The 25,616-nt window shown below is 44.4% G+C and overlaps 1 pseudogene across 1 annotated transcript; it reads left to right on the top strand.

Moving 5' to 3' along the window:
- Nucleotides 1-622: 622 nt before the first annotated feature.
- Nucleotides 623-25,243, top strand: LOC147009957 (uncharacterized; annotated as a pseudogene). Its single transcript, XR_015053071.1, has 5 exons — nt 623-1,473; nt 1,615-1,671; nt 1,783-1,839; nt 1,993-2,100; nt 21,354-25,243. The product of XR_015053071.1 is annotated as an uncharacterized LOC147009957 (transcript).
- The last annotated feature ends 373 nt before the right edge of the window (nt 25,244-25,616 follow it).

The following is a 25,616-nucleotide window of genomic DNA, read 5'->3' as shown; positions in this document are numbered from 1 at the left end:
TGACGTCACAAAAGGATACGCTGATCCTGCCGCACTGCTGGACAGTCCAGAGAAATTCTGGGATTCAATGAGTAAAATGAAGGATGGACTCGGCAGCCTCAAATTCGACATAATTTCACAGTTCATGAAGTACATGATCGTGTCTTCGCCACATTGACCACGGAGGATGTGTGGCCTGGCCCCTGAGAACCGTCCAAACTCATCGTCGAGGATGTTCATGAGGGACGGTGTTGGCAAAGATATGAGAACTCAATGGGTAGTCAGAATCAGGAAGAATCGGTCACGTTCTATGACGTTTACGATTAAACTCTGGTATTACATGTGGGGTATGCCAACACTGACCCTGATCACGAACATCCTCGATAACGAGTTTGGATAACATCCGACTGGTAAACGTTGCCTTCTACGTACTCCTCCCCTTGTAGTGGGGCAACTTAGCATAACAATTGTGCATTTGGTGAGGAAAGCACCAAATTTAGCACACTAGTAGCCTAACATATTATGAACAGATTTGGATATTGGGCCATCTCAAATTCAGCCGCTGCTGGCTGTGGCAGCCATTTTCCACTGCCATCAAAAATTTGAGATGGCCCAATATCCAAATCTGTTCATAATAAGATAGGCTACTTGTGTGCCAAATTTGGTGCTTTCCTCACAAAATGCACAATTGTTATGCTATATTTCGCTACGTTGCCCCACTATTGACCTCACTCTCACTTCGACTCGGCTATTGGTTTTTTTTCCTCTCCCATTCTGCTCTCGCTTTTCCAGGAGCCTCGATCATGTAATACAAAAATAGGAGAAAACAGAAAACCATTTGTGGAGCAGAATGCATGAGGGGTCAGAATATCTACCAGATTTGTGTACATAATAAATAAACGCCCCAAACGAATCTGCTGTTGTGGTGTTCCGATAACTATAGGTGGGTGTGGTTTCATGATCTATTACACATATTAGTCTCCTTTGTGAATTATTTTGTTCGCAAAGGAATAAATGAGGTTTCGCTGCACAGGATCTCATTCTCGGTGTATAGGACAGCTAGGCTTGTACATCCTCCCTCCTTCGTTGTCACGGCTTGCTCCGTAATAAAAAAGAAACGGGGGTTGAGATCGGATTCCAGGAGGGAAGCTTTATTAAATATATTTAGTTTGGAAATGTGTAAAACAACACAACAACAATTATGAAAATTGTTTTCATATCCATGGATGTCATAACGATTTTATTTATCTTTGAAGCTGCTGGGAAGAGACGAACAGTCAACCGACTGAATCAGTTCTGTCATTCTGTGGTGATTGACGGTCATGGACCGAGACCCCCCGAGCTGCGCTCACCATCCCAACTACTCGGACTCCAAGTCGAGTTCTGATGGAGGGACCAGAGGGGGTCCGGGAGGAGCTGCTGGGATATGCGGGTTCAGGATCCTGGACGTTCAGAACCTTCGTGATGGAGGGGACGGGACGGACCTGGAACCCGGTACGGGGTTCTCTCATGATGGACAAACCACGTTGATGAATATCTCGGAGAGTAAATAAAGGAAGAGTTTAACACGAGTTTGTTTTAAAGTAAAATCTCCGAGTGTGATCTTTGTTTAAAACGGGTTTTGTTTCTCCACAGATCCGATAGTGGTGGTGAAGGTGGAACCTGAACCTACAGGTGTTTTTCCCTCACAAGGTAACAATCTATAATAACAATATACAAGTTGAAGATAACGATGCTGGATGATGGGAATGACCTGACGGGTTGTGGTGAGTTTGGTTTCTGACTCCATTGATGTTGTTATAGATTTAAATGAGGAGCTGAAGGTGAAACTTGAACTTGGGGAGAATTGTTCTTCACAAGGCGAGTCCAGCACGACGTTTAACCATTTATTCACAGAATTTAAATTAACTTTTCAATTTATTATTTTATAAACGATAAAACTATAAATTCCCACAAGATGTTCTCGGTATTTTAAACCCTCCACGGTCCCGACGTCCGTCCATTTCTCCACAGATAAAACGGGTCGAGTGAGCCCCGGAGGTTTCCATGGTAACGTTCCTCCGATGTTGGACGTCACTCGTGTGAAGGAAGAGCCGGGTGAAGATTCCCTCACGGCAGAAGGTGAGCGATGAATGAAACTCTGAATCATTCCCAAGTGTTTTTAACGAAATGAATGTTTTATAACTCATTCCCTTTTTGGTCATCTCTTCTAGCATGACCTAATAATATGGGTGTCGATGTCCTTCGATCCGTCCGTCCGTCCGTCCGTCCGTCTGTCCGTCCGTTCACAATGAAGTTGAAGCGGGAGATCTGGTCATTAGTGATCCTGATAGACGTCGATGAGACGTACACGATGGTATGACAGTCAAGGTCACCGAAGGTCAAGGTCACGAGGCCTTTGAAGTTGCGAAAATGACGATTTTCAAATCCTATCTCCTCCGCCATTTCTCAAGCGATCTTGAATTTGATTGTGGCATATGAATCTATGGGACAATATCTAAATTTGGTCGGGACGGATTTTCGAATTTCGCTTTCGTTTTCGTGTCACGTGACTTCAAATTTGGCAAAAAATGCGAAAATGACGATTTTCAAAATCTATCTCCTCCTACATTTCTCAAGCGATCTTGAATTTGATTGTGGCATATGAATCTATGGAACAATATCTAAATTTGGTCGGGACGGATTTTCGAATTTCGCTTTCGTTTTCGCGTCACGTGACTTCAAAGTTTGCAAAAACTGCCCTACCTTCAGGAGGCTATATATTCTCTACTGGGCATGGTAAAAGTTAGTGAATGGTGTCACTGCATAGCAGCTGACCTTGTCTTTCATGTCCATTCGAAAGAATACTGATATCTTCGAATATGTACACGTCACGTGACTGAATTTTGTGAAAACTGCTTCATGTAGTTGCAAAATGATGATTTTCAAAATCTATCTCGTACATTTCTTGTTATTTTGAATTTGATTGTGGCATATGAATCTATGGGACAATATCTAGATTTGGTCGGGCCGGATTTTCAATATTCGCTTTCGTTTTCGCGTCACGTGACTTCAAAGTTGGCCAAAAATCCCTCCTGACCCAAGAACACTACACCCTAGTAACAGGAACTCATGCTTGTTTCTCGCAGAGATGACCGTCACTCCCGCACGGGTGTATTTTCTAATTTTGCGTGAGACGTGGAAGTGTAAAACCTCGTTTTTGTGAAACCCATTTGATGTTCGAGCTCTCTCTGATTGTAGTTTCAGATATTTGATGAAGAAAATAAGTTTTATTTCTTGTCCCTGGATTTTTCAAGGGTGGATTCTTAATTCCCCTCACCGAAGAAGATATTGCATTTGGGTTTGTTTGTTTACATAGAACTTTAGTGTTTTTCTCCACAACCGCTTGTTGGATTGAGATGGAATTTTCACCATTGGAGCGACTACTCATGTAGAATGTTTTTTTATGATAATTATGACATAATAGGTCACGTGGTGTGGCCTCTATGTTGGAAAAACCGAAAAACATTCGACCTCTGTATCCGAAACTGCACCAAGGAAAAAGTTGAAACTTGGCACATAGCAAGTACTCATGGGGAATGAGTGATTTTTTTATGATGTCATAATTGCATATGTATGCCACATCCAATCAGGATCAAAAATTTTAAGGTCATCTTTGGATAAAATGGTCCACAGAAAAAAAAATTCATGATGTCATCAGTCATGTGATTCGGTAGCCATATTCTTTTTTTGTTTTTTTTAAACCTTCAAAAATCTTCTAAGAAGTGGCTGAACAGATTGAGACAATTTTACACATTTGACCGCTCACCCATGAGGAACAAAAAGTTCACACATATGATGTCATAGGTCTCATGGTTTGGCAGCCATATTGGATTTACCTGAAAACCGACAAACATCTCCAGAATGGCTGAACAGATCGAGGGGAAACTTCACGCAAGTGTTCCCCAAGCCTTGGGTGTACAAGTTCGTTCAGGAATAATTGATAGGTCACATGGTTTGGCAGCCATATTGGATTGAAGAAAATATTAAATAATGTTTTCTCAAGATCCACTTAATCAATCGAAGTGAAACTTCAAAATTATGATCCAGTCAGGTCAGGCCAGGTATGAGAGCATGCGTCGGAGCAGCGCGTCACTACATACACGTTCCACCGGTACTCCAGGGCCTCCGTCTGCCATCCCCATCTCCTTGAGATGCTGATCAACTTGCTGCAACCATGAGGCACGTGGTCGGTCCATTGGTCTCCTCCACTCACGAGGTTCCCTCACTGAGAGAATCTGGTGAGCAGGATCAGCATCAGGAAAACAAGCCACATGTCCACACAGCTGCAGCTGACACTCAGACTATGCAGGTAACAAATCTAATTTGAGTCTCTCTCAGCAACCGCTTGTTGGACACAAAGTCTGACCAGCGATAGCCAAGGATTCTCCGAAGAGACCTGGTATCAAAGGAATCAAGTCTCCGTCTCAGATCCCTGGTCAGAGTCCAAGTGTCACATCCGGAGAGCAAGACTGGAAGCACCAAGGACCTGAAGACTCTGACTTTCGTCCTCCCGCACAGGTACTGGAAGCACCACACCCCATGATCCAGTGAATCCACGACTCTCTTGGCCCGACCCTGATGCCTGTTGAACTCTGGCTCACAGCCAGCAAAGACATGAAAATCACTGCCAAGGTAAGTGAATCTCTCCATGACCTCAACATCCTCGCCACAAATAGGTACAGACAGGATAACAGCATCCAATATGTCATTGAAAGCCTGGATCTTCGTTTTGACCCAGGAAACCCGTAATGCCAGCGGCTCTGACTCCTCATTCAGCACCTCAAGGGCCCCCAAAAGGATATCTGGAGTCTGCAAAGATGACTGCATCATCTGCGAAATCAAGGTCAGAGATCTTAACATTCCCAAATGATGCACCGCAACTTGTACTCTCCGACATCCTCCCTAGAATCCAGTCCAAGCAAGTGATGAAAAGTGTGGGGGCCAATACACACCGCTGACGAACTCCAGTAACAACTGGAAATAAGTTGGTAATATGGTATCACCACATCTCACAGCACTCTCAGTACCAGAGTATAGGTCAGACATCAGATTGATCAGTTTTGGTGGCACCCCACAAAGACCAAGAATCCTACAGAGGGCATCCCGATTCACTGAATCAAACGCTTTACAGAGCTCAACATAGGCTGCAAGCAGCCCCTGCCGAAACTCTCATCTGCATTCGGTGAGGACCCAAAGAGCAAGGATACGGTCAATTGTTGACGTCTTTGGTGTAAAGCCTGACTGCTCTGGACGCTGGTGCTCAAGCAGATGGTGGCGAACTCCATCAAGAATTATCCGAGCGAAGACCTTGCCCGGCACTGAGAGCAGCGTCTCCCCTTGGTAGTTGTTGCAGTCTTGGTGATCACCCTTCCCTTTCCAGAGAGGGACAAGAAGGCCCCTCTTCCAGTCAGTTGGGATGATGCCTGTGTTCCAGGCAGAGCACAGAATTGCATGCAACGACATGAGTACACGATTTCCACTAGCCTTGAGAAGTTCATCATGGATGCCACAGATCCCAGGAGCTTTACCCCATTTCAACTGGTGCACCGCAGTCTGTGTTTCCACAAATGAAGGTGGACCACAGTTGATTGGAGGGTCAGCAATAGGGATAGTCATCCAACTATCCAACTCAACAGCTGGTGGATCAGCCTGGTACAGCCGCTCAAAGTAACCGGCCTAGCGGGCCTTCGCTCAGTCAAGAGATTGCCACCCTCTGCTCTAACTGCAGTACACTGAGGGACAGCTTTGGAAGAATGCAATGCACGGATTGCTCTGTAAGCAGGATAAGAATCACTTTACCACCGTTGATACCCTACCCATTCACAGATTCTTCACACATAGGCTTCCTTTTCCACCCTCAGCGAACATGCAGTTTTATGCCTCAGCTCCCTGAACAGCTCAGTTCTGCCATTAAGCCTAGCCCTGCAACTGGCAAATTGTATTCACTGTCCTCTGGGAGACAAAGTTCTTCTTTGCCTGATGGTGGGTTCCAAGACAACCACCGGCAACATCCAGGATGGTAGTCCTGAAGGCACTCCACAACTTTTCAAGATCCCCTGAAACACCTCGATCTCCCCAGATCCCTCCTCAACTTGTTTGCAAACTCTTCAGCTACCCTCTCATCCTTTAGCCTGTCAACAACCAGCTTGGGCTTATCCCAAGCACGTATGTTTTTCCTTTTATGCAAACTTACACAAAAGAAGTGGTGCCATCATTCATTTGGGAAGGACATGAGAAGAAGTGAGGAGAATGAAGCAGAACGGAAGCTTGTCTTCAGTTTATCCCATCTCGTCTTCAGTTGTCATACCTTTCCTCCCACCCCTAGTACACTGAAGCTTGTGGCAAGGCAGTTGTCCTGAAACAACCTGCCTTCGCTTTATGGGAGGCAAATCCCACTGAAGACAATCTCAGTTCCTTCCACAAAGCTTCGGAACAAGTGTGTGTCTACCCTCAGGAGAGCCAGGAAACAAAATCTTTCTCGTCTCAGGTCTGAACTCTTAAACCTGTGTCCCTCCTCCAAATCCTGGTGGTGTCTAGTAAAGTGTACTGCTGGTGTATGTTCCCCCTCAATCCCCTTCCTTACCTCAAATGGCCGCACAGCTGACACTGCATACGAAAAGGCTGAATGCCTACACTCTGTGTTTGCTTCTAAATGTTGTGTCCCAAACACATCCCAAACATGCGAGAACAACGTAGGGCTATCAGCAAAGTACTGCGGCAGGACCGTCCATGTATATTGGCGGCCATTATACGTAAAGGCAAACAGAAATTGCAATTTCTTTGCTATCGGGACCAAAAAAACACGGAACACAAATCAATTACAGTGAAATGGGTGGAGTTTGCGGGGATAGATGTTATCAGCACCTCTGCACTAGGCACCACGGGGTGAACACTTTGGATCACCTCATTTACCTCTCGCAGGTCTTGAACAAATCCCACTTATCCTTCTGTGGCTTTTTAACTGGCAATAATGGTGTGTTACATGGACTTGAAGTTTCCACAATGATCCCTTGTTCTTTCAGTGATTTAATCACTGATGCTTTTCCGGCTTCCGCCTCCTTTCGGAGAGGATATTGGCGTACATTTGGCCAACATGTTCCAGGTTTGAGTTTGACCACTAAGGGTGTTTCCCCGATGATTCGACCCTCGTCATTATCATGGGTCAGGTCAGGTCAGGTATGGGAGCATGTGCCAGAACAGCGCGTCGCTGCGTCCACTTTCCGCCGGTACTCCAGGGGCCTCCGTCTGGCCATCCCCCAGGCAGATGCCAGGCCCATCCCATCTCCTTGAGATGATGGTCAACCTGTTGCAACCATGAGGCACGTGGTCGGCCCACTGGCCTCCTCCACTCATGAGACTCCCTCGCTGAGAGAATCTGGTGAGCAGGATCAGAGTCAGGAAAACGAGCCACATGTCTATACAGCCGCAACTGACGCTCACGGACTATGCAGGTAACAAATCTCATCCGAGTCTCTCTCAGCAACCGCTCGTTGGACACAAAATCCGACCAGCGATAACCAAGGATTCTCCGAAGGGACCTGGTACCAAAGGAATTAAGTCTCCGTCTCAGATCCTTGGTCAAAGTCCAAGTCTCGCACCCATAGAGCAAGACTGGAAGTACCAAGGACCTGAAGACTCGGACTTTCGTCCTCCCGCACAGGTACCTGCAGCGCCACACCCCATGATCCAGTGAATCCATGACTCCCCAGGCCCGACCCAGACGTCTATTGACCTCTGACTCGCAGCCAGCAGAGACATGAATATCACTGCCAAGGTAAGTGAATCTCTCCAGGACCTCAACATCCTCACCACAAACAGACACAGACAGGACAGCAGCATCCAAGATGTCACCGAAAGCCTGGATCTTAGTTTTGATCCAAGAAACCCGTAATCCCAACGGCTCCGACTCCTCATTCAGCACCTCGAGGGCCCCCAAGAGGATGTCTAAAGTCTCCGCAAAGATGACTGCATCATCTGCAAAGTCAAGGTCCGAGATCTTGACATTCCCAAATGATGCACCACAACTTGATCTCTCCGACATCCTCCCTAAAATCCAGTCCATACAAGTGCTGAAAGTGTGGGGGCAAGAACACATCCCTGACGAACTCCAGTAACAACTGGAAATAAGTCAGAGATGGTACCACCACACTTCACAGCACTCTCAGTACCAGAGTAGAGTTCAGACATCAGATCGATCAGTTTTGGTGGCACCCCACGAAGACCAAGAATCCTCCAGAGGACATCCCGATTCACTGAATCGAACGCTTTACAGAGATCAACATAGGCTGCAAGCAGCCCCTGCCGAAACTCTCGTCTGCGTTCGGTGAGGACACGAAGTGCAAGGATACGGTCAATCGTTGACCTCTTTGGTGTAAAGCCAAAGAGGGATTGTAACACCCTTGACGTCCAACTCGACAGTTGGGGGATCAGCCTGGTACAACCGCTCAAAGTAACCGGCCCAGCGGGCCTTCACTTCAGACTCCTCTGTCAAGAGCCTACCACTCTCTGCTCGAACTGTAGTGCTCCGAGGGATGGGCTCGGATGAACGTAATGCGCGAATTCCCCTGTAAAGCGGGACGAGAATCACCTGTCCACAGGTGATGCTCTACCCCCTCACAAATTCCTCGCACATAGGCCTCCTTGTCCACCCTCAGTGCACGTACAGTTTTACGCCTCAGCTCCCTGAACAGCTCAGCTCTGCCATTCAGCCTGGCCCTGCGACTCTGGTCAATGGTATCGAGTGTCCCTTGAGACAAAATTCTTCTTTGCCCTGCGGTGAGCTCCAAGACATCCACCGGCAACATCAAGGACGGTGATCTTGAAAGCGCTCCACAACTCTTCAGGACCCCCCAAAGCACCCAGACCCCCCAAGTGTCCACTCAGCCTGTTCGCAAGCTCCTCAGCTACTCTCTCATCCCTGAGCTTGGCAACATCCAGCCTCGGCTGGGATGGTACCATTCTCCAGGATTTAAGGTGCAGCTTTAGAGTTGCTACAACAAGGCTGTGGTCAGTATTGAGGAACTGAGCACTCTGGTAGACCCTGCAGTTCTGGATCATCCTCCAACGACCGTCAATGATGACATGGTCAATCTCCTTTGCCACACCGCCAGCGTTGGAATACCAAGTCCAGCGATGAGCTTGTGGGCGCTGAAACCATGAACCAGCCACCCTAAGTCCATGACTTCTTGCAAAGTCAAGGAAATTAGTGCCATTCTGGTTCATATTTCCTGACCCATAGGGACCAACACACACCTCATAACCATCCCTATCGGTTCCAGTCGATGCATTGAAATCCCCCAAGACTAGAAGTGTATCTCGTCTGGGGCACTGATCAACCACAGATTCGAGTGTGGCGTAGAATGCATCCTTCACGGTGAGATCACTCGCCTCAGTCGGAGCATAAACAGAGACCAGGGAAATGACACCTAAGGAGTGACGAATCCTTAATCTCATAATACGCTTGTTGACCGGTGTTACCTCAATTATCATTGGGGTCAGCTTACTGGACACAGCTACAGCAACTCCTTGGGTATGGTAACCATCAGAGCGACCAGACCAATAGTAGGTGTAACCACCCACCATTATCTCGCCGCAATCCGGTCTCCGAACCTCAGAGAGAGCTGCAATCCCGATGTCCAAACGCTTGAGCTCAGATGATAACAGAGACAGGTGATCATCCTCTCTTAGGGATAGGACATTCCAGGCACCCACCCAAAGGGACCGCCTCAGGTTAACCCAAGGAGACCGCCGTCTGGTGGACGACACCTCAGCACCACTCCGACACACTCTCCCGCAATCTGACCCAGGGATGTTACCCCGTGGTTTCCCTCCTATCATCAAAGATTGGGGGTCCCGAAGGCTTTGCACAGGAGGTACTCCCACGGAGTGGGTTTTCAGATTTTTTTGCGTTTTTGCGTTTTGCGGAATGAAGGGTTTTACGGTGGCTGGAGTGCAAATCCTGCCACAACCCTCCTAATAAGAAGTGACCCAACTGCAGGAGGACGTCCGCAGACACAGTTGGGCACTAGATATGGATGGCCGTTGGCTCACAAGGAGCTCCTCCGCCCTTTGACAGGTTTTGTTTTTAATCCTGCTGGGCGTCCATATCCAAACACCCTCCTCACCAGAAAACCTGGTGGGGGAGACGGTTTAGTCGCCGACAACCCGACCATGGAACAGGTTAGTACAGGTTTACATGGTACCTGTAGCAGGTCACAGATCGAACCTGACCTGACAGAACCTGACCTGACAGATTATCATGCCAGGTCCACAATTCTTGCGGAACCTCTTCTAGCAGGCTTTCTGAATCCTTCGTCTCGCTCACCGTTCTCGTCAGAATCTCGCGTTTGAGAGGCAATTCAATTTCCTCTACTATCCTTTGTAGAACCTGTTTCTTTAAATCACAGATCCACCCTTCGTTATTCACCAATCTATGCACTTGCCAATGTAACAGAGTCGCAGAGCAGCCCACCACTGCTCCCTACAGGCGATGAACCATGAAGCCTAAATATTTTGGGTGATATCCCATCGCTGTAGTTATTGTTATGTGCGAGGTTACCTCTGACGGCTACTTCGTCAATTTCCTCTGATCCTTTGTGGGCTCAACTTCCACTGCAATGCCTTCTTTTCCAATCAGTAAACGGCAGACAGACAACTTATCACACTTTCCCAAATGTGGAGCTATCTTCTTTGCAAATTCAACATCATTTCCCATTACATCGTAGTAAATTGTACAATGTGGAGGATCATAATAAGTGCATGTCGTTACCTGTGCATTCTCGAGCCAAGTTCGCATGCTTTGGCTCTCTGCCAAGATCGCATCTCGGCACTTTAAAACATCACTAATTGGCTGTCTCGGCAACCTCCACCAATAAGCGACCGGGTGCGGTGTCATTAAAATCATCATTGCTAATTGTGCTTTCTTTGGGGGGATGTCAATAAACACCCCTTTCTCTGTACATGCTATCGTGCATCCTAACTTGCATAGCAAGTCTCGACCTAATAAGTTCACTGGTGTGGTGGTTGTGAGAAGGAATGCATCTTTCTCCTGCAATGGTCCATATCTTACCGACAGTTGTGCTGTTGTGTCTAATCTTTGAATCTTACCCCCTAAACCCACGACCTGTTCGCTATTTCCAGATTTCTCAACTCCTGGCAGTTCTTTAACTGCAATTGTGGAACGAGTGGCCCCCGTATCAACCAAGAAAGAAAGCTCCTTGCCTGAGACGTTCAGAGTATAGGTCGGCTCCTCTGTCGGGCTTAATGTCAGCATTGCTCCTTCCCTCAAGGGTCCACTCTCATCCTGTTAATACCTTCGTGAGTTAGCAGGTGGGGGCCTGGTTCCCGTCTTCAGTTGGGACAATATTGTTTCCAATGCCCTCTCTTTCCACACGTAAAACAATACAAGCATCTTGTGGGGAATTGTCCCTACATCGTGTGTCATCCTGTACACATATCAGGAATCCGTATATATTGTTGTGCTTCTATCCTTGGCAAGATTGCATGCTGCAACCCGGCCTTCGGCACTCAATGGCCTTTGACAGCCAGCGCCCCCTAAAGGGTAGTATGCGATACAGTACAGGGGTTCAGTTCATTCTGCCATATTTTTATATTTTCATCGTGAGGCTCCAACCAACGTTTTACATTGGAAATTGTTTCTAACTCTGCTAAATTCTCAATTATCTCTTACACGGGCCCTTTGCTATTATCCACAAGCCCAAAGTAAACTTGCACAAGTTCAAATTGTGCAATTTGAGATACCGCGGTAAAATTTCCTTTGAAACAAACTCATTAAAACACATGATTGACCTCAACTTCGGATCACCGGTCTATGTCTCACTCTGCATTATGCCTGCGATAACTTGCCCACTCTCTCCAAAGGATATCGTGAGATCTTAAATGTTCATGAACTAATGCTATCAGACAGGCCATCCAATCAACGTCCATCCGAGGGGCTGAATGTACGTTAATGCATCGCCTGTTTGTGAATTTAACAGCATGAGGAGTGATGTACCATCTCTATATTATGTATGCAAATTTGTATTTTCGCATTACACCACACCATTACCTTCACCACTGATGCAAATGCTCACCTGCACCCACAACTTGCTCACCTGAACAAGGCTTGCCCCAAACACGAAAACAAATCAAATTTTGATTCATGACTCATGTCCCATCGAAGCCCTGCACCAAGAATTCATGAAACACGCATGTTTGCTGCCAAATCCTTGACCACACTCCACTTGCACACCCGTTCCTGAAATGCACTTTGCCATTTCAGCTCTTATCAAACGAAGCAAATACATATTTTCGCACACCTCTCTAATTAACTACAAACCATGGAGGTTCAGAATGCACTGATATGAACACCAAACCTCCCTATAGCATGTAATTCTAACGTGTAATTTTAAAACACCTCGGCAAAATGCCCCTCACTGTGCAACCCTCCATTCACATAAAAATGCTTTTTACCATCGTAAGTGGTTTAAATCATTCTAAGCTCATTCACATTAACTCATTCCTCATTCAAACATGTCATGGTACAAAAAATATATTTCTCTTCCAAAACCAGTTTGTCCCCTATTTCAAAGATGAGCAGCCTCCAGATTATTTTCCCCCTTATCAGGCAAGTCTCGCACACAGCCTGACAAGCAGGCAAATTCACAGCAGGGTATGTTCTTGCCTCCCGCCTCACTTATTTCCGTTATCTAATTTTACCACATCAATCAAATACGTCAATATGCGTTGGAGATACGTTACACATAGGTTCAAAGCACGTTACTCATAGGTTAGAAATAAGTTTCGGGTGCGCTAAACATTACCTCGACGTGTTTCGACTTATGAGTAACTTACAAGTAATGTGTGTCGATGTGTGTCAACGATCGCATAACGTGCCAACAACTTATGGCCAGCATATGCGGAACGTGTGAGTCATACGCTGGCATAAGTCGAAAAATTTTGAGCATGCTTAAAATTTGTCGACGAGCTTGGCGTACTACGATGTATGCCAGCGTGCTTCAGCGTGCTCTTAACGTATACAAAACTTACCCATAACGTATTCGACGTACGCCAGCGTTTTAGACACATTTTTCATACGTCGGCATACGCTGGCTAAAATGTCAAGGTGTGACAGGGCCTTTACACACAATGTCCCAAGCAGGAATATAGTTAATTAACTGCAGGCGAGTGAATTGAGTTGGGAAGAAACAAAGGTTTTAAGAAAAAGGTACAAATCCCAGCACTCTTATCAAACGAAGCAAATAAATATTTTCGCAAACCTCTCTCTGGTTGCAACATATAGGACCTCCTTTCTTTTCCAATTAACTATAAAGTATGGAAGTTCCAAAATTCACTGACCTGAACACAAAACCCCCCTACAGCGATAACACCAGGAGCTCCACAATCATCACCCACCCGCTCAGTTGCGCATGTATTATATACACACAAAAATGCTTTTCACCATCGTGAGTGGTTTAAATCATAAGCTCATTCACATTAACTCATTCTTCATTCAAACATGTCATGGTCACCATGATGACCAGATACCTTGACTCGTGGTTCATAAAGTTGTCATGCATACGGCTGGAATTATAACCTTTGCTGACCACCACGCGTGATTCTAATTCCTTATAATCGCCTCACATGGTGGACACAACCTTTCTCCACCCAAATGCCAACTATCGGTGCTCAATCAACCAAACATGGGAGAAAGAGTTCAAAGTTGGCCATTTTAACGCACCCTGTACAACAAGCACAGTGTACTCAAATCATTGGATTTATATTCCACAGACCGAGATGAAACAATCTCTTCCTAGGATTAGTTAAATTGACTGACCCTTTTTGAGTCATCCATATACACATCTCATACAACTCCAAATTTTGAAAGTAGTCAGTACGAACCGACACATACCATTTTATCCTTTCCTGATCACTATTAGGAATGCAGTGGCAAACCACCTTGTGTAATCCTTGCATTGAGGTATAAACTCCAGTGTTATCACCAGTTGCCATAGTTTTGGCATGCCATTCTTACCTGCCAGCATTTGCTGACACGCACACGCTCACCTCCGTGTATCTGCCTGCAGCCATTCACATAATGAGCGACCTGTACCTGTATGCTCTAACATGTGGCGCCCTCTGCCACATCTGCATTGTTGGCTCACTCAGTGCCACGTTTCAAATCCAAAACATGACCATCAACTTTAAATCTTTCTGCCAACCAGCACACGAGGAACCACAATGTCCAACAAGACATCATCCAACTACAAACTGCCGCAACCAAACTAGCCAATGATGCAACTAACCATTCACATTGATGCCATAATAGCTTTGTTATGCTCAAAGAATTGTCGTTTTTATATGTTGACCCCAGTACACTTGTGATCAACAGATAAGAATCGAGCAATATCTTTTAGCTTCAATATTTTACCTCTGACAGTCACACACCATTTGAAAGCCTTTATCCCTGAGCAGGGGTCAGCTTTTTTGCAGGCTCCAATCATGGTACCCTTTCTTGTGGCAATGTTTTTACGGCTGGACACCCTTCCTGACGCCAACCCTTTAGTCGCCTTCGACCCTGCAGGGATAATTACCCGTATACTGGTGCTCATTTCGCCGACCTTCGGAGGGATGACAGGCTGAGTCAACCCCCCTGATTCTAACTCAGCGGCCAGCGGGGCTTGAACTCAGGACCCCGAGGTTCCCAAGTCACCCCCTCAACCACTAAGTCACACCAGGCTCACCTCTGACAGTAATTTTTTGGTTCACGAGTCAGTAAGTGACCACTATATTCATTATGGGTGTGTGTCTGTCGGTCTGTCTGTCCTGAGCATAGCTCCGTGGGTTTTGATCCGATCTTGATAAAATTAGGATGCGAGGTTTGTATCATGATCTAGTTGTGTTTTGCGGAGAATGGGCTTGCTGCGCCCATTATGGGCGGAGCCACGCCCAAAAAACGTGTTTTAGGGGGTAGCCGGTTTCAAGTTACATATTCTCCGAGGGGGTTTGTGGAATCTGGCAGGGGTTTCGATATTTGGTTAGCCCAATGGCACCTGCATAGCCCCACGGAGCTCGATTTTTTTTTTTTTTTTTTTTTTCATTTTCGTCCCAAGGTCAAGGTCACAAGGTCATGAACTTAGAAAATGTCAAAAAAAATCAATAAATTGGGCATCGAGCTCCCAGGGTTTTCAACTGTTTCGAATGAAAGTTGGTATGCAAGTAGTGCTCTTCGAGTACTACAACTTTCATCCTTTACGTTTTTCCCGATTCCCGCCAGTTTGCCCGTGGCGTCCCCTCGAAGGTCAAAAAATAAAAAAGGTGAACCGTACATTGCTCGTGAACCATCGCTGTCTCCAGACTTGTCTTATTTCATTTTCCCATATCAAAACAATTTTGTCTACAATCAAATTTCTCTGAAGTATGTCAGAACAAGCTTGTGGGCTTGAAGCCAAGCTGCCCACCCTTTACCCTTCAGGCAAAGCACACACATTCCTTGCCTCTGCTTTCCCGACCCCTATTTTTCGATTGATTCTGGGGTCTCCAATCCCACCACTTGCGGGGCCCTGGGGGTCACCTTTCCCTTTCCAATAATGGTTGCCGTTGACCCTCATCCTCTTCTTCATATGAAATTACAGGTCCTTGAGGCCAGAAGTGGGGGGGGGGGCATAGCAACTCTCTTACCTTATCTCACAATACCATTTGAAACACTTCCTCCTGAACCTTTACTTCCTTCTCTGCCTTCTCCTCATGTCTCTCCGCACATTGGTCAGCCGCAGTGCAAATAGCTGCGGGAGGGGCGGCCCTCCACCCTAACATCACTTATTTTAATTGTTTTTTCAGGGGTGGGCGCAAGCCCTCCATTAGTAAATTAGTCAACAAAGGTTGAGGAATTTCTGCCTCTACTCCAAATCCCCCATGTGCTCATAACCCTTGTATTATATGCCTGGTGTTGGCTTAATGGTTGGAGTGGTGGGCTTGGGATCCTAGGGTCCTGAGTTCAAATCCCGCTCAGCTGTTGAATTAATACCAGGTGGGGTTACCTCGGCCTGTCATCCTTCTACGTCGGCAAAATGAGTGCCAGCATGCTGGTATACTGTCGGAGTGGTGACCCGTCCAGGATTGTACCCAATAGCCAAGGGGACTGCTTAAGCAGCAACAACGCTCTGCACAGAGTATGGTCGCAATCTACTCCTCCTCTCCTTGTATTAGCCGATGTTTGAATTCCAGCACCCTTTCCCCGCCTTTTGCTGAATAGTATACACTTTATTCCAATTCAAGGTCGGGAGTCTAAGAGCGGCTTGGATAGCATAATATAGTCTATCTGTGGCCCCCTGTCTGTCCTCTTCTGTCCACTCTGCCCCTTCCTCGGCTGGTACTGCTGGCGTGCCTGGAACAATTTCTCGCATGGGTTAAGTGGGGATGGGGGACACTGGTGACTTCTTATTTAATTTTCATCACCTTTGAGTTATTTTACTTCCCCCCACACATATATCATCACAATCCTTACCTGGGATCCTCGGATATATAGACTTATACGGTTGCCCAGACAACGGGTCGAACAGTTGGGTACTGCGCAGCTGACTGTGGAAGTCCTAGTGGTTTATATGCCAGGGGTTGGGGTGCCAATGGTACTGTATTGGTGTTGGAGTACCCCTGCCCCGATGCTGCAGACACCGGGACAGATGATAAGCCATGTCTTGGTATTTGGCGAGGTGCCGGCGCTGATGCTACCACATCCTTAGCTTGCCACTCTGCACCTTCCAATTGACCCTGAAGCTTCAGCATCTTACCCGCCAAGGTTGCTTGCTTGGCTGTGCTTGATCTCTTAATTGCTTCCTCTTGCCATAACCCATATCCCAGACAATTCACTGGTGTTTGCTTCATGGATAGTCTATGGCGTCTTCGCAACTCTTCCCACAGATTCTGCACTACTGGCAGGTCAAACGACCCACCCCTTGGCCATGGTAGGCTATCCTTGACTGCCCATTCTGTCCAGCAATCATCTTTTTCCACTGCTTCCATCCCATGTAATTTAAACATCTGGTAAGCAGGGGCATCCTGGAGGTTTTTTCTTCTCCTCCTCTCGTTTTCTTGATTTGTTTCCCATATTCACTGCTGAACCCTTCCTGGAGTTTTCTTGGGTCCAACTAGGCAGCCTTAGCCACATGCCCTCGGCTCTCAAACCCCCCTTTCCTGACCTTAACATAGCTACCCTTGATAGACAATAAACAATTCTCTCCACACTTATATTTACCGGTTCTTGGGCGAGGTCAAGGGGCAGAAGCAGGGATGGACAAAACCTGGGGTGAGAAAAAGAGGATATAATTTAAACTCCCCAACACAAAGGCTTACCTTATTCAAATTGGTCACTGTGGATTTTCTCTTTGGTCACCAAGGGTCCATCCCCACCTCTTCTCCTCCTTGTCTCGCCCCTGCTTGCTGCGCCAATTGTTGAGCCGTCGATCACCCTTCACTGAGACATGAGGACGTCAATATGCTTGAGAGAAAACAGTTTATTATCTATCAATACATGCGCACAGAAATCAGACACCAGGTACACCAATTAGCAATTGAGGAACTTCGGAGAATGTTCTGCTCTATCTTACGATTTATTCCCTTGTATACGGTTTTATCTTTAAAAAAATTCCATTACATAATAGCCCTTCCTTTCATCAAAGGACCAGCTGTTTACCAACTGGCTTATGTCCTTTCAACATCAGTGTATTAAGCAGACAAGGAGGACCTGAAGTTACTCCCAGATCCAATTACACAATGTTCCTGTGGATCATTCAAGGTTGACCATACTTCTTATCTCTATACACAATGGTCCTGTGGAAAGCAGAAATATATTTTAATTAACTGCAAGTGAGTGGATTTTGCTCGGAAGAAACAAAAGCTTTAAAAAAGGTACAAATCCCAACATAAATACATACATATATATACTGTATATACTGTATAAGTGAATATATTATGAGAAAGATGCATGTCTGTCTGTATCGCCATTTTTCTGGGAGATGGCCAAATGGATCTTCGTCAAACTTTGAGTGGTTCATCAGTGTTTTAGGCAAATAAAGACCCTTTAGATCCTTTAAGGCCCTTTGAGATCCTGAAGACCCTTTAATACCCTGAAGCCCCTTTCTACTCCTAATACCATAAAGTCCCGTAAGACCCTGAATGCCCCTGTAGAAGAATTCAGTTCTTCAGGTTCAGAGTTTGAATCATTTATTCATATACATGTGAGCGATGTACAGAATGCAGTCGATGAATCGCACTCTTTAAGAGCCTCAACTCAAGTTCTTCTATACTCAAACAACAACAAGTGGGGGACAGAGGGTGAGATGATTGAACAAAAGAAACAGCTGTGGTCAGTAGCTTTCTCAAGGCCTCAAGTCAGATAACAGCCTCAGGGAGCAGCCACTCCAACACTTTCCCAGGGCAGCCACTCCAACACTTTTTTACCTTTATACTTTCTGCTAAATCCTAGTCTTTGAGATAACACCATGAAAGAAAGCAGCTGCCTAGATGCCACAATATATATTTGTTTTAAGCACAAGTTAAAAACAATATAAAAGTTTGTTTAATCATGTAGTTATAGATATATCTGGAACTCATGTTCCATTTCCAGGTAACTAAATAGTTCTAGTCAATTCGATGAATACATATTAAATCATCACTTTATAGAACACAAATGTAACAAAGAAAATGAATATTCCCAACGGGATCCTCTCAATTATAGCATAACGTATTTTCCGGTGTATAAACTGCAGCCGTGTATTTAACCACACCCGTATTTAATCCTCAAAAAAATGAATATATTGATAATTTTATTTTCTGATCGAGATCTAAATACGTTTGTACATTAACTTTGTATGGAGCAAAGTGACAGAGGTATCAACATGCTTCCTCCCATGTCCACCTAATTTCGTCTAGCAGTCTTATTCTTTTTTCAAGAAGTTGAAGAGAGAGGTAAGGATGCCAATAAGTTTTTATTTTTCTTTCTTAGTTTTTTTTAGTATAATAAAGAGGATTATTTTTGTTACTAGAAAAGGGAGTCATACTGGTATGATACATATTTCTTGTGGATTTGTGGCCCTAAAAAAGGACCGTTTGGGTTTGATGAAGCTTTTCAGCTAAACCCAAGGAAATCCTCATCAATGCTTTCCTCATCGAAGACGGCACATAACTCCTTGTCCGAATCACGTTCCCGTCGTTGGAGCAATTTCCCGTTGCTGTCCACGTCGCTGTCACTGTCACTGTCATTTGCAGTCTCCTCCTCCCAAATGATGTCATCCTCTGTGCTGTCCATGTTGTTGGAGATGCAGTATTTCAGAAATGCTCACTTGATTATGTCCGACGGTATCTCCTCCCACACTTTGATGATCCAGCCACAGATCATCGGAAGGTCGACCTTTCTCTTCCTCCCGCTCTTGGTGTAGGTCCTCCCACTTCTCCCCCACTCATTATCCAGTCAGACCAGCAGCGACATAGCCCGTCCTTGAACGACTTATTGATGGACACATCAAAGGGTTGTAGGAGCGATGTCATCCCACCTGGGATGATGATGAGATTGGTGTTGGTCTGAAGGAGCAGCACTTTGGTGTCATCAGTCTTGTGCCAGCTGAACGCATCCAGGACTAGCATGCTCCATCGTCAGAAGAGACTGTCATGTGGCCTACGACTCCAGACCGTGCACACCCAGTCCTGGACCAGTCCCTCGTCTATCCACCGCTTATGCTGTGTACGAACAATGACGCCTGCTGGAAACTTGTCTTTGGGCAGTGTCTTCCTTTTGAACACGACATACGGGGAAAGTTTGCCATTGTCTGCGGTGCAGGCGAGCATGATGGTGAATCGATCTTTCTTGTGAATAGTAGTGTTGATCGTCACATTGCGCTCACCCTTCACTGTGATGGTGGTCCTCGTGAAGCACAAAGCGGCCCTTCTTGAGGGTGGCATGACTGCCCCCAGCCTGTTTTTGGATACCCGTAAGTTTGCGTGCAAGCTTATTTGAGGTGGGTGATTTGTTATTAGACTCTAGCTATTGTGAATAATTCTTCTTTTGATGTGAGACCTGGTGTTCTTTTTCTTCTTTTGTTTAATGGTGTTTTCAGAGCCGTGAGGCTCTATATACGCAATGCACCGAAACTCCGGGTGTCTCCAGGCATCACTTTTATTTCATTTCTGCATACGGTTAATAAAATGCTGTATAAACTTTTAACCTGAAACGATTTTCAAAATTTAAACAGCAGAATAGAGCTTAACAGCAGTTCTGTCTGCTAAAAAAAAGTGTTCATTTGGAATTTGATTGAAATTCAGCATTGGTCGTTTTTAAGACTTGTTTTTTTTTCTATACCCATGTATTAACCGCACTCCTAACTTTTACCTTTTTTTTTGCTGATAAAAAAATGTGGTTTATCCACTGGAAAATATGGTATCACATGGGTTTAATCAATGTTGTGTCATTTTGGCAGAATGCCTTTATTTATCAGACCTGTTACAACTATTAATGCTTGCTTGAGAGGTCCATACATAGTTGAAGAGAAAAACCACTTCCATACCCCTTACACCCTTCAGACAGATTAGACAGCTTGGACCCATGACCAGTTAGAGCTTTCGACCACTTGAACCTTTTTGGATCCTTTTTACATGCTTGAGAGATTAGATCCTTTTGACTCCTTGAACACCAACTATTGTTGGAACGTACCCTTTAGACACTTTAGGAGGCCTCAAACCTTTTAGACGCACAACACACAAACATCTATAGTCTTTTTTGCAAAACAGACCACACTTTTTTCGGCAAGTAATGTTCGGCAAACTCGACCCACCCAGAGGGTAGATACTCTGCTATCTTATATCTTACCTTTCGCAAAAGAAGGGGTGGGAGGATAGAGGGGGATGGGGTAGGAGGATGTGGGAGGAGGGAGTGCAATGGGGTGGGTGGGAGGAAGAAGGGAAAGGGGTGTGTGGGAGGGAGAAAGCAGGGGAGGGGTGGGATGAGGAAAGGCAAGGGATGAGCTGGGAGTCCGTAGGGAGGGGTGGAAGGAGGGACATGGCATTGCCTGGCACCGCCAGGTACCTTTGCAGCATATAATGTACAAAACTGAAACAGTTCAGCCTGGCAGAGATGTGTGTGCCCTGCCGACTACTGTTCTTGTTTTCTTTTGTGTAATCTGTTTTGGAATACCGTTAATCAATTACGTGCATTCATAATGAAGCCAATGCATTCTATATTTTTCTGTGAGACAAACCTACTGAAATTGTACTGCAGAGTAGTAAAAATATATAATAGTTTTTTCAAATATTAACGTGTATTTCTCTTTCTTTTCATGTTTCAGAGACATCTGTGGATCATCCTGTAAACTTTTGTTCAAGTCTGGCTCGGTTGTTTTCACACAAAGCGATATTGAAAAGAAACATGGAGAAGAGAAGGAGAACTTCGTTTGCTCTGAAGAAATGTGAAATTAATCACATTCAGAATGTACAGCAAGATGCTGTTTTTGAAAAAGCCTTCTCAAGTTCTGCATCTGTCTTAAAGATGCATGAGACCACTCAAACTGATGAAAAGCTCTACAAATGTTCTCTTTGTAAAAAATCCTTTGCAAATTTGTTTTGTCTGAAGACACATAACTTCTACCACAATGCTCTGAAACCACACAAGTGTTATTTTTGTGAAAAAGCCTTTACAACTTCTTCTTATCTAAAGCTACATGAGATGATTCACACTAAAAATAAGCCACACAAATGTTCTTTCTGTAAAATAACATTTCAAACTTCAGCTCTGCAAACCATACATGAGATAATTCATGCTGGTGAAAAGCCACACAAGTGTACTGTTTGTAGTAAAGCATTCGCCACTTCATTTGCATTAAGGACACATGGAATTATTCACTTGGCACAAAAGCCACAAAAATGTTCTGTTTGTCAAAAATCCTTTACAAGTATGTGGAACTTAAACATACATGAGAGGTACATGCACCACAGGGGAGAAAAGCCACACAAATGTTCCGTGAGTAAAAAATCCTTTTCATTCCCATCCCACCTCAAGAAACATATGTTGAATCACCGTGGGGAAAAGCCACACAAATGTTCTGTTTGTGAAAAATCCTTTGCATTCCCATCCCACCTCAAGAAACACTTGATGAATCACAGTGGGGAAAAGCCACACAAATGTTCTGTTTGTGAAAAATCCTTTATATCCTCATCTGAACTAAAGAGACATGATTTGATTCACAGTGGAGAAAAGCCATACAAATGTTCCATTTGTCAAAAATCCTTCACAAGGATGTGGAACCTAAAGATACATGAGAGGATTCACAGTGGAGAAAAGCCACACAAATGCTATATTTGTAAAAAATCCTTCCTGTCGTTGTCTGACCTAAAGAGACATGATGTTGTTCACAGTAGAGAAAAGCCACACACATGTTCTGTTTGTAAAAAATCATTTGCATTCCCATCCTACCTGAAGAAACATGAGATGATTCACAGGGGCGAAAAGCCACACAAATGTTCTGTTTGTCAAAAATCCTTTTTATTCTCATCCAATTTAAACAGACATGATTTCATTCACAAAGGAGAAAAGCCGCACCAATGTTCTGTTTGTGAAAATTCCTTTATATCCACATCTGAACTAAAGAGACACGATTTGATTCACAGTGGAGAAAAGCCACATAAATGTTCTGTTTGTCAAAAATCCTTCACCAGGATGTGGAACGTAAAGGTACATGAGAGGATTCACAGTGGAGAAAAGCCACACAAATGTTCTACTTGTAAAAAATCCTTCACAAGGATGTGGAGATTAAAGATGCACGAGAAGATTCACAGGGGAGAAAAGCCATACAAATGTTCTGTTTGTAAAAAATCCTTTATAGCCTCGTCCGATCTAAAGAGACATGATTTAATCCACAGGGGAGAAAAACCATACAAATGTTCTGTTTGTAAAAAATCTTTTACATCTTCATCCTACCTCAAAAAACATGTAATGCTTCACAGTGGACAAAAGAAGCACAAATGATCAATTGGTCAGAAATCAATTCATCTTCATCTGATCTAAACAAACTATTTCATTCACAGTGGAGAAAAGCCCCACAAATGTTCCATTTGTGAAAACTTCACAACGATGTGGAAAGTAAAGCTGCATGAAAGGATTCACACCCGTGTGAAGCCAATTGAGCATACTGTTTTTGATGTAGCATTGAGAGATCCTTGTCTCAGTGTACTCAAGAACACTCAGAAAAAAGAAGTCACACAAAGGTTCTGTTTTCACCATGTCATCCTACCGAAGGAAAATAATTGGACAGATTGAAAATAGGCACGACAGGCTCATTGGAGTGCTGAAAAAGAGGTCAGCTTAACTGGAATGGTGAATGAGCTATATTAACTGCCCAAGACACCGACACTATATTTGAGGGTTGTGAGTTTGGAGTAGCAGCTGAAACCCGAATCCTATCCAGGTTCCTCCTCATACTCCATCTTTGCTCTTTATTTCTTCGGATTCCTTCTTGGCCTTCCGTTTCATTATCTAGTGCTGTAAAGTCATGTCCAACTTCTGGTGACATTCAGGATCAGATTTCCCTAAACATCCCAATCGTGCACTGCTTTCTGAAGCTCTGGCGGACATAGCTTGGTTGCAGCATTTACCCCATCCAAACAGCACAGACCAGGTTTGCCTCTTCCTCTTCTTCCTTCAATCACACCCAGCATTGTTGATTTTTCCAGACTTTTGTTTTCTGCATGCATTATGTGTCCAAACTATGGCAGTTGTTTTTTTAGCATTAGTACTTATAATGTACAGTACATGGTGGTCTAATTTATTCACACACTAATTACTTGGTGAAAAAAAAATTTGCAAATTATGTTGGTCTGTAGCATTTGTCTTTCTGTTTGTCTGTCTGGCTGGCTGTTTATCACACAATGTTTGGCCACAGTTTTCAAACAATCATTCTGAATTTTTTTTACGTATGTAGGTGACCGGCCAAGGACAGCAATGCATAATTTTGTTGAAGATCCGAATCCAAATACAGATACTATAAGTTTTTTTATGTAATTCTTCACCATTGAGAGATCGGACCAAAATGATAGCACGATACCTCAGAGGTTATGGATGGATTCAGATGAAACTTTGTGGACAGATTGGGTGTGTGACAAGGACAAATTGTTTAAATTTCAGTGAAGATCCGAACCGGATCCAGACATGAGAATTATTTAATTTTAAGGTGATTCTTCACCTTTGAGAGATGGGACTCAACACAATATTGCATAATATCTCAAAAAAGTTGAAGACGGATTCAGAGGAAACTTGGTGGACATGTTGGGTGTGTGACAAGGACCAATTTATTCGATTTTGGTGAAGATCCGAATCCAGTTCCGAGAATTTTTGAAGTGATTCTTCACCATTATGATACAGGGCCAAAAATGGTATGTAGCTCAATATCTCAAAGGTTATGGATGTATTACGAAGAAACTTGGTGGAGAGGTTGGCAGTGCCACTAGGAGGAATTGATGAAATTTTGTTGACTATCTGAATCCGGATCCGGATAGGATAATTTTTTTTTAATTTTTAGAGTGATTCTTCATCGTTGAGAGATTGGGCTAAAAACTATGTATAGCATGATATGTCAAAAAGTTGTGGATGAGTTGTGACAAAACTAGGTGGATAATTTTGTTAGGTGAATGATATGACAAGAACAAGCTGATTTAAATTTTGTTTTAGCTCCGGATTCAGATCCGACCTACCAGTGGGATACAAAATGTAAACTGTTCAGCCTGGCGGAGGGATAATCTCTACCGAGTGCCATTCTGTCTCGCCAAGTGTCACTCTGAGTGATTTTTCATTTGTTTGTTCTTCTTGCAGTCCATGGAATTCACAACAGTCTCCAATATCATTTCAAAATTGTCAATCTTCCTTTCTTTGTTTTTCACTCACCATGACTCACATCCATACATTGCAACTAGAAATACCAGAGCATTCATCAGCCTCCTCTTTGTTTGTATTGTCACATCTTTGTCTTTCCAGATCCTTGTCAGTCCCGACATTGCTGTTCTCCTTAATACTGTCTATTAATTTAACTTGTACATTGTTCACTCACCTCAATCTTAGAACCCAGGAAGATCAAACTTTCCACTATTTCCATATGATCGTCTCCCAGTCTTAACATGTCGATCTTCTCAGTTGACAAGATTTAAATCTTTTCTTCAGTTGAAATAAAGCCCAGCTTTTTCTTTTTCATTTTTCATTGTCTGCAACAGTGTCATCAAGTCCTTTTTCTTTCTGCCAACAGAGTGGTATTGTCAGCATACCTTAGATTGTTGATACATCTTCCTCCAACCCTGATTCCAACCACTGTGTCATCAAAGTTTTATATCCTCATGATGCAATCACGATACATATTGAATAAGTAAGGGAAAAGAATGCACCCCTGTCTGACTCCTTTTCAAATTCCAAACCATTCTGTATCTCCATACTCTGTTCTTCCTGCAGCTTGTTGTTTCATGTACAGGCATCTTATCAGTCATATCTGGTGCTCTGACACCCCCATTTCTCTTCGCATGATCCCACTGGTTGACACTACCGTTTTTTTGAGGGTGCCTTTCAGTGCAAC

The sequence above is a fragment of the Eptatretus burgeri genome, chromosome 17, assembly GCF_056783735.1.
Source record: "Eptatretus burgeri isolate ZD-2024b chromosome 17, Ebu_testis_v1, whole genome shotgun sequence".
NCBI classification, from domain to species: domain Eukaryota; kingdom Metazoa; phylum Chordata; class Myxini; order Myxiniformes; family Myxinidae; genus Eptatretus; species Eptatretus burgeri.
This window is presented reverse-complemented; position numbering and strand designations above follow the sequence as displayed.